The sequence below is a fragment of the Tachypleus tridentatus genome, chromosome 7 (assembly GCF_004210375.1).
Source record: "Tachypleus tridentatus isolate NWPU-2018 chromosome 7, ASM421037v1, whole genome shotgun sequence".
Lineage (NCBI taxonomy): Eukaryota > Metazoa > Arthropoda > Merostomata > Xiphosura > Limulidae > Tachypleus > Tachypleus tridentatus.
The window spans coordinates 104,433,891-104,455,858 of NC_134831.1; the positions used below are offsets into that span (position 1 = coordinate 104,433,891).

The window sequence follows — 21,968 nt, forward strand, 5'->3', positions numbered from 1 at the left end:
AATTACGAATTGAACGTCTTGGCTATGGCGGGCCATTTCGTTTGTTTCTTTAAGATGTTTAAAACCATGTGAGGGCCGTTTAAGATATTCATTTAGTCTGATGTTCTTCATAATTATCGACCGGTTTCTTCGATATAAACTGTTTACACGAACTGCGTTTGATTTTGTAGATGATTTCGTTGTTTCTATCATATTTTCAGGGAGGTAGTTGTTAGTAATGAGGTTTTTGATTTTTATACTTGGCTTTTGTATGAATATGGTATTTATGCCGGTGTTGTGTTTCGTCGTGAGTCGTTTTCATAATTCATTTAGGTTTTCTCTGACCTAAGTAATGGTTGTGAAGATAAAGTCAAAACTGTTTTCACTTTTCCGTGGATTTCTAGTTAAGGTGTTCTTTCTTTGTTACTCTTCTATGAAATTTTAATCTCAAATCCTGATTGTTTTCTCCTTACAATAGAAACTAGGAACCTTGAAATGCGTTACACAAATAACATTTAGTGTATGCTTGTTTGTTTAGAATTAAGCACAAAGCTACTCAATGGGCTATCTGTGCTTTGCCCACCACGGGTATCGAAACCCGGTTTTTAGTGTGTAAGTCCGCAGACACACTGGGGGGCTTTAATGTATGCTCTGTAAACAATTTAGACGATGACCTACAAATAATTTCTAAGATCTTCGTTGAAAGAAAAAACAACAACAACTATCCGGAAGAACTTGTTCAAAAATAAACAGCATATCAAAAAAAAAAAAAAAGATGTTAAACGGAAAAATATAAATATATAAATCTTAAAGAATGAAAACAACTTTTTTTTTTCAACTTTATCTTCATTACAATTATTTGTGTTGAACACATCAGCAAAAACCTAATTGGAGTGTGGAAACAACTCACGAAGAAACAGAACATTAATATAAGTACCATAATAATCCAGATACTAAGTATTAAGAGTAAGAATCTTATTCCAAACAACAGAATCATATACGAAATCAAACACAATTCATGTAAACAGTTTATATCGAAGAAACAGGTAGATAATTATAAATTAACCTCGGACTGATTGAACATCTTAAATGGCTCTCAAATAATTTTGAAACTTTTAAATAAAAATTTTGTTACGGAAACCTATGTAGAAATCATCCGAAGAAAACCAAACATTAACATAAGACAATTAACTGAATTATTAGTGATAAAGTAAGCAAAGCCTAAACCTAATAAGTATGCAGGAATCACTTTTTATCTATATTAATATTTTATTCACCTTATTTTACTCAAAAGCTACCTTAACGCCACCTATAAACTTGTCCTCGCCGTCACGAGTTCATAACGTTCCCTGGAATCAACTTGCCTTTGGAAATGTAACTTTTATCTGATGATGACCAAATACTATGGATCGAAACGTTTAAATTATTAAAATCTGACATCACCTACTTTACAAGTTGTCTTTATTGTATTTTTAAATTCAATGACACTCAAAGTTAAATATCTTACATGAATCCACACATTTAATATGACATCTCAATACTTCATCTATTCATCTGTTTTACTTTATTGTATCGAAAGGAACAAAAGTGTAACAAAGAAAAACAACTATGTGTACCATTTCCTTGCATTTGTATTTTTGTAAAGCTGTACAGAGATTGTCTTGAAGTAATTTTCTCTTATCCAAACTATGTTATTTTGTGTTCCAGAATCTTCATGCGTCCTTCCTTCGGACAGTTCCCCCTTATTCCCACCAGGCAGACGTGTGGATAGAACTACTAAAGTTTCTTCATTATAAGTGTGTCGTCTTCATACATAGTTCAGATAATAACGGAAGGTACACCTTGGGCAGGTTCCAGAATTTAGCAGATAAAGCTAAGATTAAGGTTTGTCAATAAAAGTTATAAAAAATATACAGCAGAAAAAAGTCCCAAATAATGCTTAAATGCTATCGGTAAAACTTTGCATAAAACTGTCATAATTTAAACTTGGCAAAATAAATATAGGATTAACTGAGATTTAAACTTTAAAGCATAATTTACCAGTTCGGTAAGAAAATAATTAGTTTCCTATGAACACTGAAGTTAAACAAAATGTTATTTATTCGAATCAGAAAATCAATGGGAGATTTCCAATTCACTCATAAAAGGGAAATTACACATCCAAACGCATTTGCGGATTATATATATATTTTGTTATTCATCCAATTCTTGATCCTACGTCATTTATTAATATGACCAATTACATATCTGAATAACCTAATAACTATAAAAACCTAAATGAAATTCCTTGAATTTATTTCAAACCAAGTTTGAATGTTGTCTATTCTATGAAACGTCGTTTATCTCTGAGACTGTCCCTTTGTCCATGAGGAAATTTTTACATCTTGCCCAAATCTGACCATTAATAAACGTTCAGTTATTATTTGGTATATCCAAGGGGGATTCTAAAACACCATTTTTCATTCAGTTCCTAGTTTTTTGCAAAATTTACAGTCATTTCGTTTTGTCTCTCATCCGCAAAGACGCACACAATACCGTCCCGCCGTCCCCGTACAGTTAAAGAAATAAATTATGCGTTTAAGCGCGAGCCCTTTTGCTACTTTGTCCTAAAACTCTCACAACTGGTTTCTGTTCTAAGACTTTACTTCCTCAAACAGGAAAGAATTATATTCATTTTAAATTAGTTCTCTCATAATGATTTTACTTCTCTCGGTAAGAGTTTATGAAAATAATTAAAAAAAAAAAACAGGACGTTTCTCATGAGCAGAAATACGATCATAACTTTCACTTGGTAACTCTACTCTTCCATATAAAAATATGCTGTAAGAAAAGGATTACACTGAGTTGAAATTAGACTATTATAAGGACTTTAATTTATTTAGTGAAAATTTCGAGTAGTAAGAGAATGAAGTTTCTCATAAGCTAAAATGAAATTCTATTCCTGTATTACATAATACAATAATCATCATAAAACATTCGGAATGAGATTTTGTTACAGAAACGTTCTTCATCTGTGAACATTGACGTCGGTATAAACCAAAATACGTTCGGTTTAAATCGTAAAAATTGAAATAACATTTTACTGATTGGTTTTTAATTAATTATATTTCGAAATAAACATTTTCAAACTTTCAAATTTAAAATACAAAATCTCTATATAAAGTAGCTACTTTTTATTCGCTTATCTTGTGACATGGTTTAATTTCTACTCTCTTCTTTTTTCTCAAACTGTAGTCTTCAAATTTAAAATACAAAATCTTGATATAAATCGGATAATGTTTATTGTCTTATCCTACCGACCTTTCCTTCTTTCCACTGCTACCTTTGCCTCCACCCAAAAGACCATTTAGTGAGACATTCCCCACCCAAAAAGTCAAGAATAATAACGATAATTAATTTATTAAAATAATAATAATAAAAAAAACCACCACTTAATCCTAATAACAATCCACGAAGGGGACGAGAGGAACTATAAAGTTCCTGAACACCCCAGTTGGAGAGAGAACTCTTAGTTTCTCTCTCTAAACTGAACCCTGCCACGTTAGTTTAGTTTAGTTAGTCTTATCCTATGACATAGTTTAAATTTTACTCTCTTTTTCTCTCAAATTTCAAACTTCCAAATTTAAAATATAAAACCTTGATATAAAGCAGATAATGTTTATTGTCTTATCCTGTGACATAGTTTAATTTTTACTCTCTTTTTCTCTCAACTTTCAAACTTCCAAATTTAAAGTATAAAACCTTGATATAAAGCGTAAAATGTTTATTGTCTTATCCTGTGACATAGTTTAAATTTACTCTCTTTTTCTCTCAAATTTCAAACTTTCAAATTTAAAATATAAAATCTTGGTATAAAGCGTATAATGTTTATTGTCTTATTCTGTGACATAGTTTAAATTTTACTCTCTTTTATTTTTTTCTCTAGCTTGACGATGTTATCGAATACGAACCTGGATTTACAGACATCATTCAGGATTTGGAAAATACTAAAGATTTGCACTGTAGAGTGTTTATTTTGTATGCAAAGTACGTTAATACTTAACTCACCATAACAGTGATTAATACTTGATATATTTTAAATATAAAGTTAACAAACTGAAGTCCGTTTTACTATGCAGAAGTATTACCAAACGTCAAGGCGGCTATTGTTGTTTAGAAAAGCAAAATATAGTTATCCTATCTACCCTGTAGTTGTGATGGAATCACTTATATTAGATTGAAACATTTGCTTGTTTGTTGATTTAGAATTTCACACAAAGCAACTTGAAGGCTATCTGTGGTAGCCGTCCATAATTTAGCAGTGTAAGATTAGAGGGAAGGCAGCTAATCATCACCACCCGCCGCCAACTCTTGAGTTACTCTTTGACCGACGAATAATGGGATTGACCGTAACATTATAACGCCCCCATGGCTGAAAAGGTGAGCATGTTTGATGCGACCGGGATTCGAACCCGCGACCCTCGGTTTAAGAGTCGAACGCCTTAACACACTTGGCCATGCCGGGCCCAGGCTGAAACATACTGAACACAGTAGTATTACATAACGCATTGCTATGAACAAAATACCATGTTTCATCTTCAAGGCCCGGCATGGCCAAACGCGTTAAGGCGTTCGACTAGTAACCGAGGGTTGCGGTTCGAATCCCGGTCACCAAACATGGTCGCCCTTTCAGCCATGGGTGTGTTATTATGTGACGATCAATCCCACTATTCGTTGGTAAAAGCTGGCGGTGGGTGGTAATGACTAGCTGCTTTCCCTCTAGTCTTATACTGCTAAATTAGGGACAGCTAGCGCAGATAGCCCTCGAGTAGCTTTGCGCAAAATTCAAAACAAATTCGTCGTCAGTTGATCAACACTAAAATTCTTCTATGGTTGACTAGTGAAACTTTCTATATGGTAAACTTATTTAATAATGTTATTTTTTCCATAATTGTGTTGTGAAAAGGACTAACTTGCAACTTAATATTTTAGCAAAACACAATCTAAACGAAAATGGTTTATCTAAAATACACAAGTTTGATTGTTTTGTTTTTGAATTTCGCACAAACCTACTCGAGGGCTATGTGTGCTAACACAAGTTTGAAATGTGCATAACGGAAATAATGAATATTCGATGAGACAGATGAGTGAAAACTTCAAACTACGAGATCCTGAAAACTGTAAGAAATTTGGGAAAAATGTTATTTAAAATAAACAAGTCCTAAGAACTTGATCAATAATTTCTCTAGTTCTACAACTGACGTTCTGATTTTTCAAAAGTACACAAGTTATTACGTCTACTACTTTAAAATGTACCAATTTAGGCTAAGGGCCACATTTGTTTCTCCAATAGTATAAGGGAGTATCGGCTCCGTTGTTTCACTTGTAGGTTTAGTATCTCGGTATTACAATATAATATGATAATTGTGCTAAACATGTGACATTTTATGAATGGGACAAGTACTGTCAGGTCTGAAATTTAATCCAAGAATGAGTTGAAGAAATAAAAAATGGTCATAAAGCACTGATAACAATATTTAGGGCAGCCATATCTTATGAATGGGTATTTTTTTCATAATACGTGAGTCAAACAGTTAACTTATTGAATTCTAGATCATTTGTATTATAATATTAGAATGGTGTTATCCTCACTTCGTACGGCCCGGCATGGCCAGGTGGGTTAAGTCGTTCGACTCGTAATCTGAGGATCGCGGGTTCGAATTCCTGTCACACCAAACATGCTCGCCCTTTCTGCGGTGGGGAGCGTTATAATGTGACGGTCAATCCCAATATTTGTTGTTAAAAGAGTAGCCCAAGAGTTGGTGGTGAGTGGTGATGACTAGCTAGCTTCCCTCTAGTCTTACACTGTTAAATTATGGACAGATAACGCAGATAACCCTCGTGTAGGTTTGCGCGAAATTCAAAACAAACAAACATTCTTACATCGTTTCCTGAAGTCTCATCATTCTCGTAATGTATTATGAGGTTCTTTGTACCAGTGGCCTGCTTGAGTCTTGCAGAGGGGTATTAACTGTGAACCATTTTGATAGAAGTATAACTTTTATTTTTTTATAAGTGAATTTATTTACATGACATAGACGTAATTATTTCATGCGCCACAGGTGGTTTCTCTACCTAATCGATTACTATAATTATTTTCCAAAGTTATTTCAACCATTTTAATAATCCAATTCCAAGAGTATTATTAGGGACGTCTGGACGTGTAAGGAGCCACTGGTTTCGTATTGATGTTTGTTTGTTGTTAAGCGCACGGGTATTGAAACCAGTGTTTTAGCATTTTAAGCTTTCAAACTTACCATTGAGTCATTGGGGAGGAGGGCTCGATAAGGTTTAAAAACTTACCATTGAGTCACTGGGGGAGGAGGGCTCGATAAGGTTTAAAAACATACCATTGAGTCACTGGGGGAGGAAGGCTCGATAAGGTTTAAAAACTTACCATTGAGTCATTGGCGGAGGAGGGCTCGATAAGGTTTAAAAACTTACCATTGAGTCACTGGGGGAGGAGGGCTCGATAAGGTTTAAAAACTTAGTATTGAGTCATTGGGGGAGGAGGGCTCGATAAGGTTTAAAAACTTACCATTGAGTCACTGGGGGAGGAGGGCTCGATAAGGTTTAAAAACATACCATTGAGTCACTGGGGGGAGGAGGGCTCGATAAGGTTTAAAATTTACCATTGAGTCACTGGGGAGAAGGCTCGATAAGGTTTAAAACTTACCATTGAGTCATTGGGGAGGAGGAGGGCTCGATAAGGTTTAAAACTTACCATTGAGTCACTGGGGGAGGAGGGCTCGATAAGGTTTAAAAACTTACCATTGAGTCACTGGGGGAGGAGGGCTCGATAAGGTTTAAAAACTTAGTATTGAGTCATTGGGGGAGGAGGGCTCGATAACGTTTAAAAACTTACCATTGAGTCACTGGGGGAGGAGGGCTCGATAAGGTTTAAAAACATACCATTGAGTCACTGGGGGAGGAGGGCTCGATAAGGTTTAAAAATTTACCATTGAGTCACTGGGGGAGGAGGGCTCGATAAGGTTTAAAACCGTCATTCCTAAATAACAGTTCTAAAATTTGGAGCATTTTTTGAGTAACATATATAACACCTATAAATAAAATGTTTGAAACGCTGAATATGCTTTAAAATGTCAGTTGGCATCTCCAGTAGTTCTATTATAATGTTCTTTGAAGGTAAACTGAACGACTTATTTATCTTGGTGATTTTCAAGGCAGCTTGTATCTCGCTCAACTTTTATTATCAGTGTAAATCATACGATGTCCTATAACGATTCTACAACTGATGCGAATCATAGTCGAATAATTTATTTTTGTATTACCTAATAATTTCATCCAACTCTATAGCTTTGCTTTGAGATATTATAGTTTTAATACCTTAGAGTGAACAAAGTGTTCCTCATGTAATGAACGAGCTTGGAATACACATTAGACCCAATAGAATGACAGGTTTCCTTACTAGCTCTGTTGTTGTCAGTTACACAGTCTGATTTAATGTCTTGTGTACTCGTGACAGCAGGCTATGTGTGGTTAACCTTTTACATTAACAAGTTCTGTTCTGGTTGCTTGTTTAGCTTTATCTATCTGTCTCGGCAACCGTATAGTAAAATATACTATCCTAATACAGTAGTAAATTAATAAACACTGAACTTAATAAATCGTTATTTTTTTGATTTGTTGCTGTTGTTTTGCTCTTTTATCCTCACACAATTCAACAGTTTGCATGAGTGGTTCTTTGTAGGTACTTGCTTGTCTTCGTGCAAAAGATGCATTGGTTTCACATACACGAATCCTACTAGGTGCTTGTCTAATTGATTTTCTTATTCTCAAAGCACTTCAACACTCTGAGTCACAGATTTGTTGCGCTTTATTTTTAGGTGAGGCAAAGTCACTTTCCATTACGAATCGTCTGCGTGATTGAAGACTTTGGTTTGACCTTCCGATCCTTGAGAAATGTCTTATAATCATTTGCATTTGGTAACTGTCATGCTTTAATTGTATCCCCTCGCAACTCAAGATCATTAAGTGTGTGTAGGTGTTTTCTTATAGCAAAGCCACATCTGGCTATCTGCTGTGTCCACCGAGGGGAATCGAACGCCTGATTTTAGCGATGTAAATCCGAATACCTACCGCTGTCCAAGCGTGGGACTAATCATTTAGAGATACCAACTTAGAGTCATCACCACTATAGTTAACTATAACACAGTGAATATGAATTGCAACCGTTAAGAAAGATGAAATAAAGATATTGTCTTACGTTTGTAGTTCAGAGTCTATACTGTTTATTCTAAATATACTAGACTCAATAAATTATATATAAAATGTAGAAATTGTCTTTGCAGTTTGATACCTACACTCTTTTTCAAAGTGCTTTTAGTGCTTAATAGACATTCGTACTAAAATTTATATCAGTACTGGGGGAAGGTGGACTGAGCCCTAATACGATGGTTAATATTGTAATTAAATACTAGATTCCTTTGAATCTAAGAACTACCCCAAAACATTCTATAACGAAATATTGTGTATGAACAAACATGTATGTATAAAAGATAAGCATTAAAAATATAGTAACTATAGGGTGCTAAGAATTTTAACTTTGGTTTGGACTTATCACATATTGGCACTAAAGTCGTTTTATAATTTTGTGGTACATTAGTTTTTAACTGAAAGAACCAGTGCTAAAATAGGATTTTTAAATGTTTATTTGTTTTTAATTTTTATTTATTTATTTGTTTGGGAACTTCGCACAAAGCTACTCGAAGGCTATCTGTGCTAGCCGTCCCTAATTTAGCAGTGTAAGACTAGAGGGAAGGCAGCTAGTCATCACCACCCACTGCCAACTCTTGGGCTACTCTTTTACCAACGAATAGTGGGATTGACCGTCACATTATACACCCCCACGGCTGGGAGGGCGAGCATGTTTAGCGCGACGCGGGCGCGAATTTGTTTTTAAATATTATCTATTTGTTGTTCTATGCGTATCTACATTTTTCTACTTTTTAATTTTGACTGACATTCATAACAATCTGTTCTCATATTCGTGCAGTTTCTCAATTAAAAGCTACTATTTGACACTGTTATAATATAAATATATACATTTGTAATACCGGACTTTTGACTACAAGGAAATTATTAGTAGCATTAACGCTCTGATATATTTCGACCACTCTGCTGTTCATGGACTAATAAATAAATAGGTATATTTATAATTCAGAATCTGCTCTTACTGTGTATTCTACTAGTCAACTTTGTCCATTTGTATTTCTCTCTATCTATTTCAGTATTATAAACTACCATTACTTATAAGAATCACATTAATATTACTAGGGCTGCCTTGAAAGGGGCAATGTTAGTGAGAAACTAACAACAACGAACTGGTTCAATATTGTAAACCAAAATACAGATTTTTTACCACTGTATTTGTAAAAGTTGTCATGATTTCTCGAAATCTGATACTTTTTAAAGCTAGATGTCTACTATTTGTAACTTTGCGATTTTTTTATCTGAATCGATATTTGAGTTTGAAACTTTCTGTAGTCTTTAGATTCTTCAAAAAACGTTATTTCGTCAGTACACATAAATATAACTAACTTGAGTAATCGTCTATAAAGATTTTATAAACAAAGGAAACTTTTAATTTTACAGACGTTTAGAGCTGCAATATTACAGGTACGGTAAAGACATTTTAATTTTTAACAAAATCAGTAGTTCATGATTATTGTAAAACTAGAATTCGGAAACTATCATTAGGCGTAGTTTTCTCTTTAATAAAACCCCTACGTCTCTTCGATTGTGCTCATTAAGTGATAGATTGTTTTATATATTTTGCACCCTACATCGGAATCGAAACTGTATTATATTTTCTTATTTCTTTATACACTTAGCACTGAAGACGCTGAATCAATATTTCGTGAGGTGGAACAACTGAACATGACTAGTTCTGGATTCATCTGGATTGTTTCTGAGCAGGTTCTAATGGCACATAATAAACCAGATGGTAAGAATAATATACCCTCATCTCCTAGCAAAAATACCAAGAATGAACTATCACTGTAACAGATAGAATAAAACGTTAGAAAATTGAGTACTGATGACCACAAACATAGCTGTAAGTGAACATTTGTAGGTTAGTAACGTCTAATATCTTGAACGAATAACTAAATCCATTTACTTTCATAATGCTATTGGTAAGTACTATGTAAGTCAAGGCTTTGAAGCATAATGGAAGAGCCTATATGCTACGTAAATTATAATAACTGCTGATTTGTTTAAGGAATACCACTAAGATGTTATGTATTCAGTGCTAGAGATCTTCAGACCTTCTGATACTTTAAGTTCATTTTCTTTAAAATGATTAATACTTGTTCTTTGCTTCACTTTTTCATTGTTACACGGTAAATTGTTTTACAAACAGTGACAAAACTAAATCGTCTCTACAAATATTTATTTCACCCATAAAATAGTTTCGAATACTGGAAAAATATAGGTATGAAAAAAAATCTTTATTTTCAGGTATATTAGCACTCACGTTGGTCAATGCCTTAGATGTGGCAGGCCACATCCATGATAGTGTTTACATCATTGGATTAGGCTTAGGAGAGCTGATCAATAAAGAAAACATCACGAGTGCTCCAGATAGTTGTGGGACTGTCGGAAGAGCTTGGGAAACTGGAAAAAAATTTGTAGAGTAAGTGTTCTGTGTAATCTAATCGAAAATTTTAAAACAGTATACTTAAAATACACGTACTGTATAAAGCCCTCTGTCTTATTGTTACATATTAAGTGCATTATTACCAATAGAATTTCTGATATAATTAGTTTTTGTTAAAAGCCTCACCGTCCTCCAGTGGCACGGCGACCTCACACCACTAGAAACCGGGTTTCGATACCCGTGTTGGGCAGAGCACAGATAGTCCTTTGTGTAACTTTGTGCTTAATTTCAAAACGATCAAAGCCTCACCGCCCCCAGTGGCACGACGACCTCACACCACTAGAAACCGGGTTTCGATACCCGTGTTGGGCAGAGCACAGATAGTCCTTTGTGTAACTTTGTGCTTAATTTCAAAACGATCAAAAGCCTCACCGCCCCCCAGTGGCACGACGACCTCACACCACTAGAAACCGGGTTTCGATACCTGTGTTGGGCAGAGCACAGATAGTCCTTTGTGTAACTTTGTGCTTAATTTCAAAACGATCAAAAGCCTCACCGAGAAAATTAGAATCAACTCACTGTTAGTTTCTCATTTTGGTGCAACTACATAGAAAGATAATGTGGTATTTATTATGGTAACTTCTCAGACTTATCAAGACGTTACAAAAAATACAATAAATTATGACCATATCTATCCCAACAAGTTATTTATTCCTAAAACAGACGTCGACTAAATTTCGTGAAGGATCAAAGCTCTAATCTATAACTTTTTACAATAATTATTTTCACTCTAGTAATTTATAATTTTATTTTATTCTTGTTTACCTTAGAAACGTGCTGGCAAAAAACAGCTGTCATAGAATTATGTAAGTTGATTTATCAAACCACTTGATAACACAATGGATCTGCATAAAACTGAAATACGACAAAATTCAGAAAATAATGACATGAAAACATAATTACAAATATATCAAACTGTTATTTAATTTTGAAATTGGATTAAAAAATACACACGAGATGTAAAATAAGCTCACATCAATTAGTGTCGCTATTTTTTATTACGTACGACAGTTGAGTGTAATTATACGATTTTAAGGAAATGGCTTGGCAAATGGATTCTGTTGATGTTGTGGATAGTGCTTAATATACAGCTGTCGGTGAGCTTACTGTTTATATATTTACTCATCAGTCAAAAATAAGCTTTCTCCACTAAAATAACTCTGTGTTACTCAAGCAACTTTGATTTAACACAGAAACATATCACATATTTTAACACTTCGAAAGTGTAGTGGCAGTAAATATAAAACAGTCACTGAGCACTATAATCGTAAAACCCAAGTTTTTACTATTCCATCAGATTATGTAATCCTGCGTTCCTGTTATGAGATTTGTTAAGCCCTTGCTTAATTAATCATTAAGTAATTGTTGAATCCGGTCACGTGACAGTAGATAAAGAGTACAACGTGTTCCACTATATGTCTCCTTGCCACCAGTTTACTTCTTTCAACTATAAAGAAAGACCACGTGGAGGATATGCTAGATTTATGTGTTACAATAAAGATAAAAACTGGGAGCCAGTTTGAGAAGTCCTCACATCATTCCAATGGTTTGTGTTTGTTTGTTTGTTTTGAATTTGGAGCAAAGCTACACGAGGGCATTCCGCGCTAGTCGTCTCTAATTTAGCAGTGTAAGACTAGTCATTACCACCCACCGCCAGTTCTTGGACTACTCTTTTACAAACGAATAGTGGTATTGACCGTCACATTATAACGCCCCCACGGCTAAAAGGGCGAGCATGTTTGGTGTGAGGGGGATTCGAACCCGCGACTCTCGGATCACGGGTCGAGTGCCTTAACCACCTGGCCATACCGGACCGTCATTCCAAGGGATATCTTATTTAGCAGTTAAAAACCCGTAATAAAAATCCTGACTGAAAATGACAATACTATTTCTCAACTTTTTCTTTCATCAATTTTACTTTTGCTTTCTTCTCAAACTGTTTCATCAAGTATAACATTGTTGTCACACATTTCGCCTCGGGCGTTCTATGAACGGAATCTGGTGAATTTATAGCATTAGGTAACCTTAATAAAGATAATTTGGTCTATATACAAAGAAATGGTACGAAAGAAGTTTATATCAGGTTAAACACAAACAGAAACATCCAAAAAACTATGTGAAAAAGAAACCCGAGCAACAACAGCTGCCAATATTCCAATAAATCTCGGGCAGTCTCTGAATCAGTTGTCAAGACAGCATTGGGCATTTATATAACACTCACTGTTTAGTGGACTAAAATGTGATTTTATTAAGTATTTTTAATATTAGAGGCACTGCTAACGCTACAGGTCAAGGCTCTTGTTTACAACACCTAAACATTAAATATAGGAAGTCAAACAAGCCAAATGAAACAGTTCGAAACAACCAAAGAAGATATATAACACAATAAACCAATAACGAAATTCAATAAAAGTATTGAGCGTGGCTTAATACACTAATGGGGTATGCAACTTAATATTTTAAATGTCTTGAAATGACAGTTTGAAATTATTCCCAAACTCAACGTAAGGCATGTTAACAAAGACTTAACCTCATTCTAAGTGAAAGATAGCGCAAAAGCGTCATCGAAATATCTTGTGTAATATAAGGGTTTGATTTCATCTGGATAATTGGCCAACCATTGCTTTTCATATTCATAAGCCTCCCAGCGTTACAGCAGCATGCATGCAGACTCGCATCGCTTAGGGTTTCAATACCTGTGGTAGACACAGCACAAATAGCCCATTGTATAGCTTTGTGCTTAACTACAAACATGTTGATAAAGAAATAAGATAAGACAGCTTGTTTTGGAATGTTGCGCAAAGTTACACGAGGGCTATCTGTACTAATAGTCCCTAATTTCGCCAGCTTTTACCAACGAATAGTGGGGTTGACCGTCACATTATAAAGCCCTCACGGCTGAAACATACCTCACGTATGTGTAGTACAATGGGGATCCGAACCCGCGCCTCGCAGAGTAGGAGTCTAGCGTCTTAACCACTTGGCCATGGGGCACCTAGGTAAGATGGAAGTCCATGACTATACCAGGTATTTGACCATAGATTTATTACTAAAATCAAAGTAGGAGCCGCTTGTACTGAACTCTAGTAATTCTTAAAGAATATCACTTCAAATGCTCTGGATAAGAATGTAATCTTAATATAGAATGTTTGTTGCTAGGTCAGTTGTTTGTTAGTATTTAACACCAAAACTTGGCGTGTTTTTTGTTGTTAAACACAAAGCTACATAATGTTGTGTTCACAACGGGTAGCGAAATCTATTTTCAACGTTATTAGCCTTTAAACGTATCGTTCATCTACTAGAAACAGCTAGCTGTCTGTGAACTTACAACTCGAAACCGGATATCGTTACTCGTGGTGGGCAGAGCAGGTTGTGTAGCTTTGTGCTTAATTTCAAACAAATAATCTCATTTCTAGACACTACAATTCAACAAAATATTTCGGGTTTTGCTTTTTAATTGCTTTCATAAACATAACATACAGAAGACTTTATTATAACAGTGAAAGTGTTATGTTTAAACATACCCTTACCAAGGTTTTAATGACTCAAGCATATACAATCTATGGTAATTTAACTTACTTTGGAATTGAATTATTAAACATTAGTCAGTTTTTTAAAAAGACAACTACAATTTTTCTATTACAGTTATTGACGAAAATTTAAAAAGAAGTGTTAAGGAAGTTAAATAATGTTAATAACCCTTTGTTAAATCAGAAAATTGATAAATATCATGTTTACTTATCTAGATAGTAAACCTTTATTATTAAAGTGTTAAATAGTGAAATTATTCGATACGTCTATTCCTCAAATGTATCTTGGATGTGCATATACGAACATCTTTCGACTACTGAACATCTTACCATTTAAAACAAAAGACAAGGTACAGCAATTCCTTGTCGTCTGTAGAAACGTCTCCTCTGTTTGAAAGGCTGGCTACCTTTGGTCCTCTACCACATGTCTCAAAAAGAGAGCTGAATAGCATCGTATTTCTTCCATCTATAACAACTCGCGTGTTTTATATGCTATGGAATATAACTGTAATATTAAGTTTTGGCGTTCTATTCATACTAAGAATGAAAGAACATTAAATCGCAAAGATGCTCTGGCAATTAAAATCTTCTAAGTGGAAATAAAGTTAATTATAATATAAGTTTTGAAAAGGATTTCGCTCACAGCAAGACAAGAAAAAAAATGATATTTTAACAATGATCACGTCAATTCAAAAATACTTCCAGTTCATGTTGGTGTAAGATAGGTTCATTAAACAACGAGCAGTCTGCTTAGTACGAGTACTGTTTAATATCGAATCAATGGACTAATTCCGAATAAAAAAGATAGGTTTCAACATAAATGAATTAATAACAGAAAAAATAAATTATTAATTAATGTAAAATATAAAAGAGAAACAACTTTTACAGTGTAAATAAATCAGTTGTATCATTATATCAATGATGAAAACGTTTAACAAGAAAAAACTTTAACAGTGAAAGTTCACAGTATTTTAGTTGTAAGATAAAATAATATGATGAATAATATGATATTACTTTTAAAAACTGATCATTATTTTATTAAGGGTAAGTTTAGAGTTACTAAAAAAGAATAATATTTCATATAGTGGGAGGTCACTTGTTTTTAAATCACATACAGACGTTTACGAATATATATATATCTCGCTATTCAGGAATTTTAAATTTAATGAAGAAAAAAACATGTATTGCAGATTGAATTTTCATGAATCAAACACTAATGATAAAGATACACTTTGTGAAACATATTAATTAGTACTTTTATAGTTAACGAAGAAGAAAAGTGAATCGTAAATCGAATATTAATAATAAAGATGTACTATTTGAGATCGACGTTAATAAACATCACAGTATGTACAGGTAGTGAATGAAGAGGAATAACCTATATTGCATATTTGGATCTTGTAACTACTTGATTTCCTGCAGGGTGTAGGCTAGAATCCGATTGGATGAAGGAAAAGGTGAAGTTTTTCTGCTAGTTTCATTGGTTAGACACAAGGTTAAGTTCATCTGAAGTAACAGATGAACAGAGCTAACATGTTAGAGGATGCTTCCAGCAAAATATTCTTCTCAATAGGCCCAGTGTTTACTCTTCGATATTTTCAAACAACATCTAATCTTATGTAATAAGAACAAAAGTGTCAAGTATTAGAATAAACCGAGTGAAATTTCTAGCAAGTCCAATTGAAAGAAGATAGTTAGAAATGTTATGTATTAGATTTTACATGACAAGAGTATGGACTGAAAATACCTAATTAACTTGGATTCTGATTGGTTAGAGGTTCAACTACAAGAGTAGGTTTGAAAATTAATACTTCACAAACACGAAGCGTCCAAATTATTGCACTGATCAATTGTATTATACATTGTTTGTGTTCACGTAGATACGATGTTTTTAGAAACTTTCTCCCAAACAATATCCGAGGCTAACAATATTTGTCTAAGGTATACACTTGATCAGTAGATACCTGTCTTCCCTGTTAAGTTATTATAAAATAGCTGCACGTATCACTTCCATCTACGGGTGTTTTCAATTTACTTCTTTCCATGGCAACAGAATCTAGTTCCTATGGAAAATTTGGAGGTAGGGTTAAGCTGTTGACATCGGTTCCTACTTTCTGCCTTGGACCCTACACTGCTATTCCACGATAGTCTTTGTGTGTTTTAAGTGCAGTATATTCCAAAAATAAATACGGCTTACGTATAAAATATTACAATCTATTTAACCTAACGTCTCACGTGGAATTCAAATAAAATGTTGGGTACACCAAATTTACTTTCAACACGACACACAGAATATCGATGGGAGATTTCAGTCTCACCAGACAATTTCACCAACTCATGAACAGTATGATTCAATGAAACCAAAAACGTTCACTCTACTGTTTGAAATGTATCGTGCAACACCATCTTTTATTTCCTCACTGTAGTTTGAGATTTCGCGTTGCCTTGTCTCTCCCTTGAAAAATTCACAAGATTTTTGTGTATCCAATCTTCCAAGACTTAAAATATTATTTCTCATGTACTTGTTAAAATACTGAATGTACCATGTCTTCCTTTGATATGATGACAGGTTAGACACGAGAGTTTCGCATAATATTGCACAATATTAACATTTGGATCATAATTTTTAACTTCATTCATTTGTGTGATACAGAACTCGTGAACGATTTTATATAATATCCATTTATAAATGTAATTTCCCACTTCTCTCACATATACACATATCTATAAACTATACTGATACCTGTCCTGCATGACCTGGTGGTTAGTTAGAGTGTTCGACTTGTATGTAATCTGAGGGTCAAGGGTTCGAATCCCCGTCACATCAAACATGCTCGCCCTTTCAACCGTGGGTGCGTTATAATATGACGGTCAATCCCACTATCCATTAGTAAAAGAGGAGTCAAAGAATTGGTGGCCAGTTGTGATAATTAGCTGCCTTACCTCTAATATTTCACTGCTAAATTGGGTACGGCTAGCGTAGATGACCTTCGAGTATCTGGGGGCGAATTAATAAAAGAAACAAACTATATATACATATATATAATGATATATACCTGTCTCCGATGGGCTAGTGCGAAATTTGTGGACGTACAACGCAGGAGTTCGTGGTTTGATTTCCCAAAGTGAATACAGTAGATAGCAGTCTGATTCATTGCACATTGAATTCATGACAAATGCATACTTGTTTTGGATAGTTTTGTTTCGGTAGCTATGCTACACAATATTGTGGTGCCATCTAGGAGCCACTAAGGTTGACTCTGTGTCTTTTAGCATCATAAAGTAAATAAATTATCACTACCAGAATTTAGCCAAACAGGTGTTTTTCCTTATCCACTATTTAAAGTTCGTGCTATCCACTATAGGCTATGGCAATATCCACCATTAAAACACATTTACTGTCTTATATGGCCACACATTATCATGATATTATACCAGTCTCTGTGATTCTAGTCATTCTCAAAAGATGTGTATAGTTCTCATCACTGAAAAACAAACACAGAGAAAATCTAGTGTAACATAAACGTTTTCCATATGATTTATGGCAGCATTATTCATATTCTGTGCTCATTAACAATACAACAATTTTTGTACATGTGGAAGAGTCATGCAGAGGTCTTGTATAAACTTCTATGTTAATGCATACTTTTATATATACAATAGCAATTTCATAAGGTTGCATGCTGGGTTAACAATATATCTATGTTCCTCACAAATCTCACCTGAGTGCTTAGAAAGATGTGATTTTCAGCAACTGATTGTATTAAAAATTCTCAATCGTTTCTATTTGTGTCAATAATATATTTTCTAACCATCAAATCTATCAGCATCAGTTGTCTCAGCTACAATCTTGTAATTATGTAGCTGTCTCGTGAAGTACAGCATACACATTCTATCAAAAAATGCCAATAGGTGGCTTGGAAAGGTTACATCACCCCTATAGTATGCTTCTGTTTATTTTTATTTTTTTACTTTAAATCCTAGTAATTTTTTACTTTAAATCCTTGTGGTCTTCACTGACCTTAAGATGAACCAAGAGTCCTGACTATGTAATAATCAAGTTGTTATTTCACGACGTAGTGCAGACATTGTATAAATAAATACATCTCTATAGCGTGGAAGTAAGGAGTGACGTTTTTATGTAGTCATTGATTTTTTTTAAATCAAGTGACCAGTACAACTGCTTATCTGGCAGTTAATTCCAGCCATACCAGTTAGAAGCTCAATACAAGCATTTTGGCCACTCAGTGGAAGTATCATATGTTTACTATACTGGTATTTCCTTGTCTGATTCCTTAGAAACACTCAGTTAAATAGTTAAGCACTTCTTACCTCATCAGCTAACTTGATATAATTCAATACTGTATTCTCACTATCCTTTGATCCATAATAATCTCTGTTTACTGATCTAACCAGTGTGTAAGAAGTTCCTTATTGATACATGGCTTTAACTTGCCAACCTATTCAGCCGTCGCAAATAACTCATAGTTCAGTGGCCTTTTTCTCAGACAAAAAGACCAGTCCAGTCAGAATTAAGCTGATTCAGTACCTCTTGCATATATCAAGCTGTACCCAGTCTCTATGTTTAAACTTTCATCACTGTTTTATCGTAAATATCTTGTCCTATATTGTAGCATTTCCTAGGTGCTAGTATAGACATTTTATGCAGGTCAACCACTGAAGGTCACCATAAATCACATTCACAGACTACTTTTTTATCCAGAAATGAAAATGTCAATAAATAATTATTGAACTTCTGAGTCTGAGTCACTTTTGTTGGAATGTAAGTATCTGCTTGATAGAAAGTCTGTATTATTTGTACTGCTAAATATCACACTGGCTTTGTTGTGGCAAAACGTATGCATTTTTACCACGCACAACATATCATACGTCTCAATAAAGTGTTGAAATTAGCTCTTCGGTTCATGTAGATTTCTTCAGTTGCTAATTGTGCTATTGAGTTTCCACCAACATGTTATGTCCTAATATATCAGTCAAAGTAGAAGCCTACTTAGTAACATAATTTACAGAAACCACACATATTGATTACTTCATTTATTCTCTGGGAAAGTTTGTTTGTTTGTTTGTTTTGAATTTTGCGCAAAACTACTCGAGGGCTATCTGCGCTAGCCGTCCCTAATTTAGCAGTGTAAGAGGGCAGCTAGTCATCACCACCCACCACCAGCTCTTGGGCTACTCTTTTACCAACGAATAGTGGGATTGACCGTAACATTATAACGCCCCCACGGCTGAAAGGGCGGGCATGTTTGTTGCGACCGGGGTTCGAACCCGCGACCCTCGGATTACGAGTAGAACGCCTTAACACGCTTGGCCGGGCCCCTCTGGGAAAGATCTACTTATATTTATGTAACAAAGATACAACAGCTCTTAATCAGAGTTTACTCTGTTTTGACCAAAATTTCATTGGGCAACACAAGGAAGACATTTTTGGCAATATTGTTTAGTGTCTCCCTACAAATGCAAGAAGTGCTTTTCCTATAGTATCTCATATGTAATTACATCTTGGAGGCTTCCAGTTTGGACAGCTTCCTGCCTGAGAACTCTGGGAACCACTAGCTGCTTCACAGATTGAGAACCACATTTTTTAAATATGGAACAATAATATAGCTGATGAATATGTCCCATGCTGCGTAAGTCACATTGCAATTCTGTATTAGAAACAGTTGCGCTTCACCTTGCTACATGACATCTACACTTGTTCCATCTGTGAAATCAACATATACTTTATAGTTTAACTTCATTGTTGCTGCAATGGATTTTACTCCTACATGGTGTCCATAATCAGGAGAATCAATGAATGGAAAATTGTCACCACCTGAATGATAATCCATCTGCATATTTAAATTCAGGCCCAGATGATGATATAAAAAAGTCATACCCTTATAATGCTAGAAATACAATACATTTGTTGTTGTTTTTTTGCAAGATAGTATCTACGTTCATTAATCATCAGCATATGACTAGAATACTCAAATACGAGTTGTACTTTGACGTACACCTGTGACAATACAACTTAAAATACACTATCACTGGCATCATAATCGAATAGAAAGTAACAATCTCATCTTGAGTATGCTAGTCAGAGATGCTAAAAACACAAGATTAATGAATGAAATGTGTGATCACAAACATTAGTCCAACTGAAACGTGTTTCCGCTTTAGCCATTACTCTTAACAGTTTGTTTGTTTGTTTTGAATTTCGCGCAAAGCTACACGAAGGTTATCTGCACTAGCCGTCCCTAATTTAGCAGTGTAAGACTAGAGGAAAGGCAGCTAGTCATCACCACCCACCACCAACTCTTGGACTACTCTTTTAGCAACGAATAATGGGATTGACCGTCACATTATAACGCCCCCACGGCTGAAAGGGCGAGCAGGTTTGGTGTGACAGGAATTCGAACCCGCGACCCTCGGATTACGAGTCGAGTGCCTTAACCACCTGGCCATGCCGAGCAATAACAGTGCAGTAATATGAGTGAAAATTGCCATGAATCATTGAAAGTATCGTTCAAAACCTAACAAGCTGCAGTTCTTACAACCATTCATGCATTAGTGTGAAACTGCTGTGATCTTCGCAGGGTCCATTGAATTTTTTTCCTTTTACACAATGTTATCAAATAATTCCTCCAGAGCATTTACAGATAAACAGTTTATTATTCTTAATTTTATGTTTTTCTTAACTGCTAAAGAACACTGCCCGCGTTCTTACTCGCAGACAGAAACGTATAACGAAATACCATTGGAGCTTCAGTCACTCGAAAATGACAGGAACATTATAAAGGACGAGTTGCAGATGTAAAGTTTCTGTATGCTCTCTCGTATGGATTGTTGGCCTCATTCAACTTGATCTTCCAATATCCAGAAGCTAGGTCTAGAATGTTGAACAAAGGGTAACTTTCATGTATCCAAACATTTGTGTCTTCACGAGAGTGGAAAAAGACATCAATGCTGGTCACTGCAGAACAATGTTATGTCTTCTTATTCTTCACAGTTACTGTTGTATCATCCTTATTCTTCTCAGTTACTGTTGTGTCATCCTTATTCTTCACAGTTACTGTTGTGTCATCCTTATTCTTCACAGTTACTGTTGTGTCATGTTTATCCTTCACAGTTACTGTTGTGTCATGTTTATTCTTCACAGTTATTGTTGTATCATCATTATTCTTCACAGTTACTGTTGTGTCATTATTATTCTTCACAGTTACTGTTGTGTCATCCTTATTTTTCACAGTTACTCTTGTGTCATGTTTATTCTTCACAGTTATTGTTGTGTCATCCTTATTCCTCACAGTTACTGTTGTGTCATCATTATTCTTCACAGTTACTGTTGTGTCGTCATTATTCTTCACAGATACTGTTGTGTCATCCTTATTCTTCACAGTTACTGTTGTATCATCCTTATTTTTCACAGTTACTCTTGTGTCATGTTTATTCTTCACAGTTACTGTTGTGTCATCCTTATTCTTCACAGTTACTTTTGTGTCATCCTTATTCTTCACAGTTACTGTTGTGTCATCCTTATTCTTCACAGTTACTGTTGTGTCATTATTATTCTTCACAGTTACTGTTGTGTCATCCTTATTTTTCACAGTTACTCTTGTGTCATGTTTATTCTTCACAGTTATTGTTGTGTCATCCTTATTCCTCACAGTTACTGTTGTGTCATCATTATTCTTCACAGTTACTGTTGTGTCATCATTATTCTTCACAGTTACTGT

General features: G+C 34.8%; 1 pseudogene across 1 annotated transcript in view; it reads left to right on the top strand.

The window, feature by feature from the left end:
* The window catches only part of LOC143256318 (glutamate [NMDA] receptor subunit 1-like), an 83,194-nt pseudogene that overhangs the window by 19,350 nt on the left and 41,876 nt on the right, over positions 1–21,968 (top strand). Inside the window, exons 3-6 of the transcript XR_013031239.1 lie at positions 1,687–1,863; positions 3,905–4,005; positions 9,873–9,985; positions 10,501–10,675. The product of XR_013031239.1 is annotated as a glutamate [NMDA] receptor subunit 1-like (transcript). The remainder of the gene's footprint in view (positions 1–1,686; positions 1,864–3,904; positions 4,006–9,872; positions 9,986–10,500; positions 10,676–21,968) is intronic.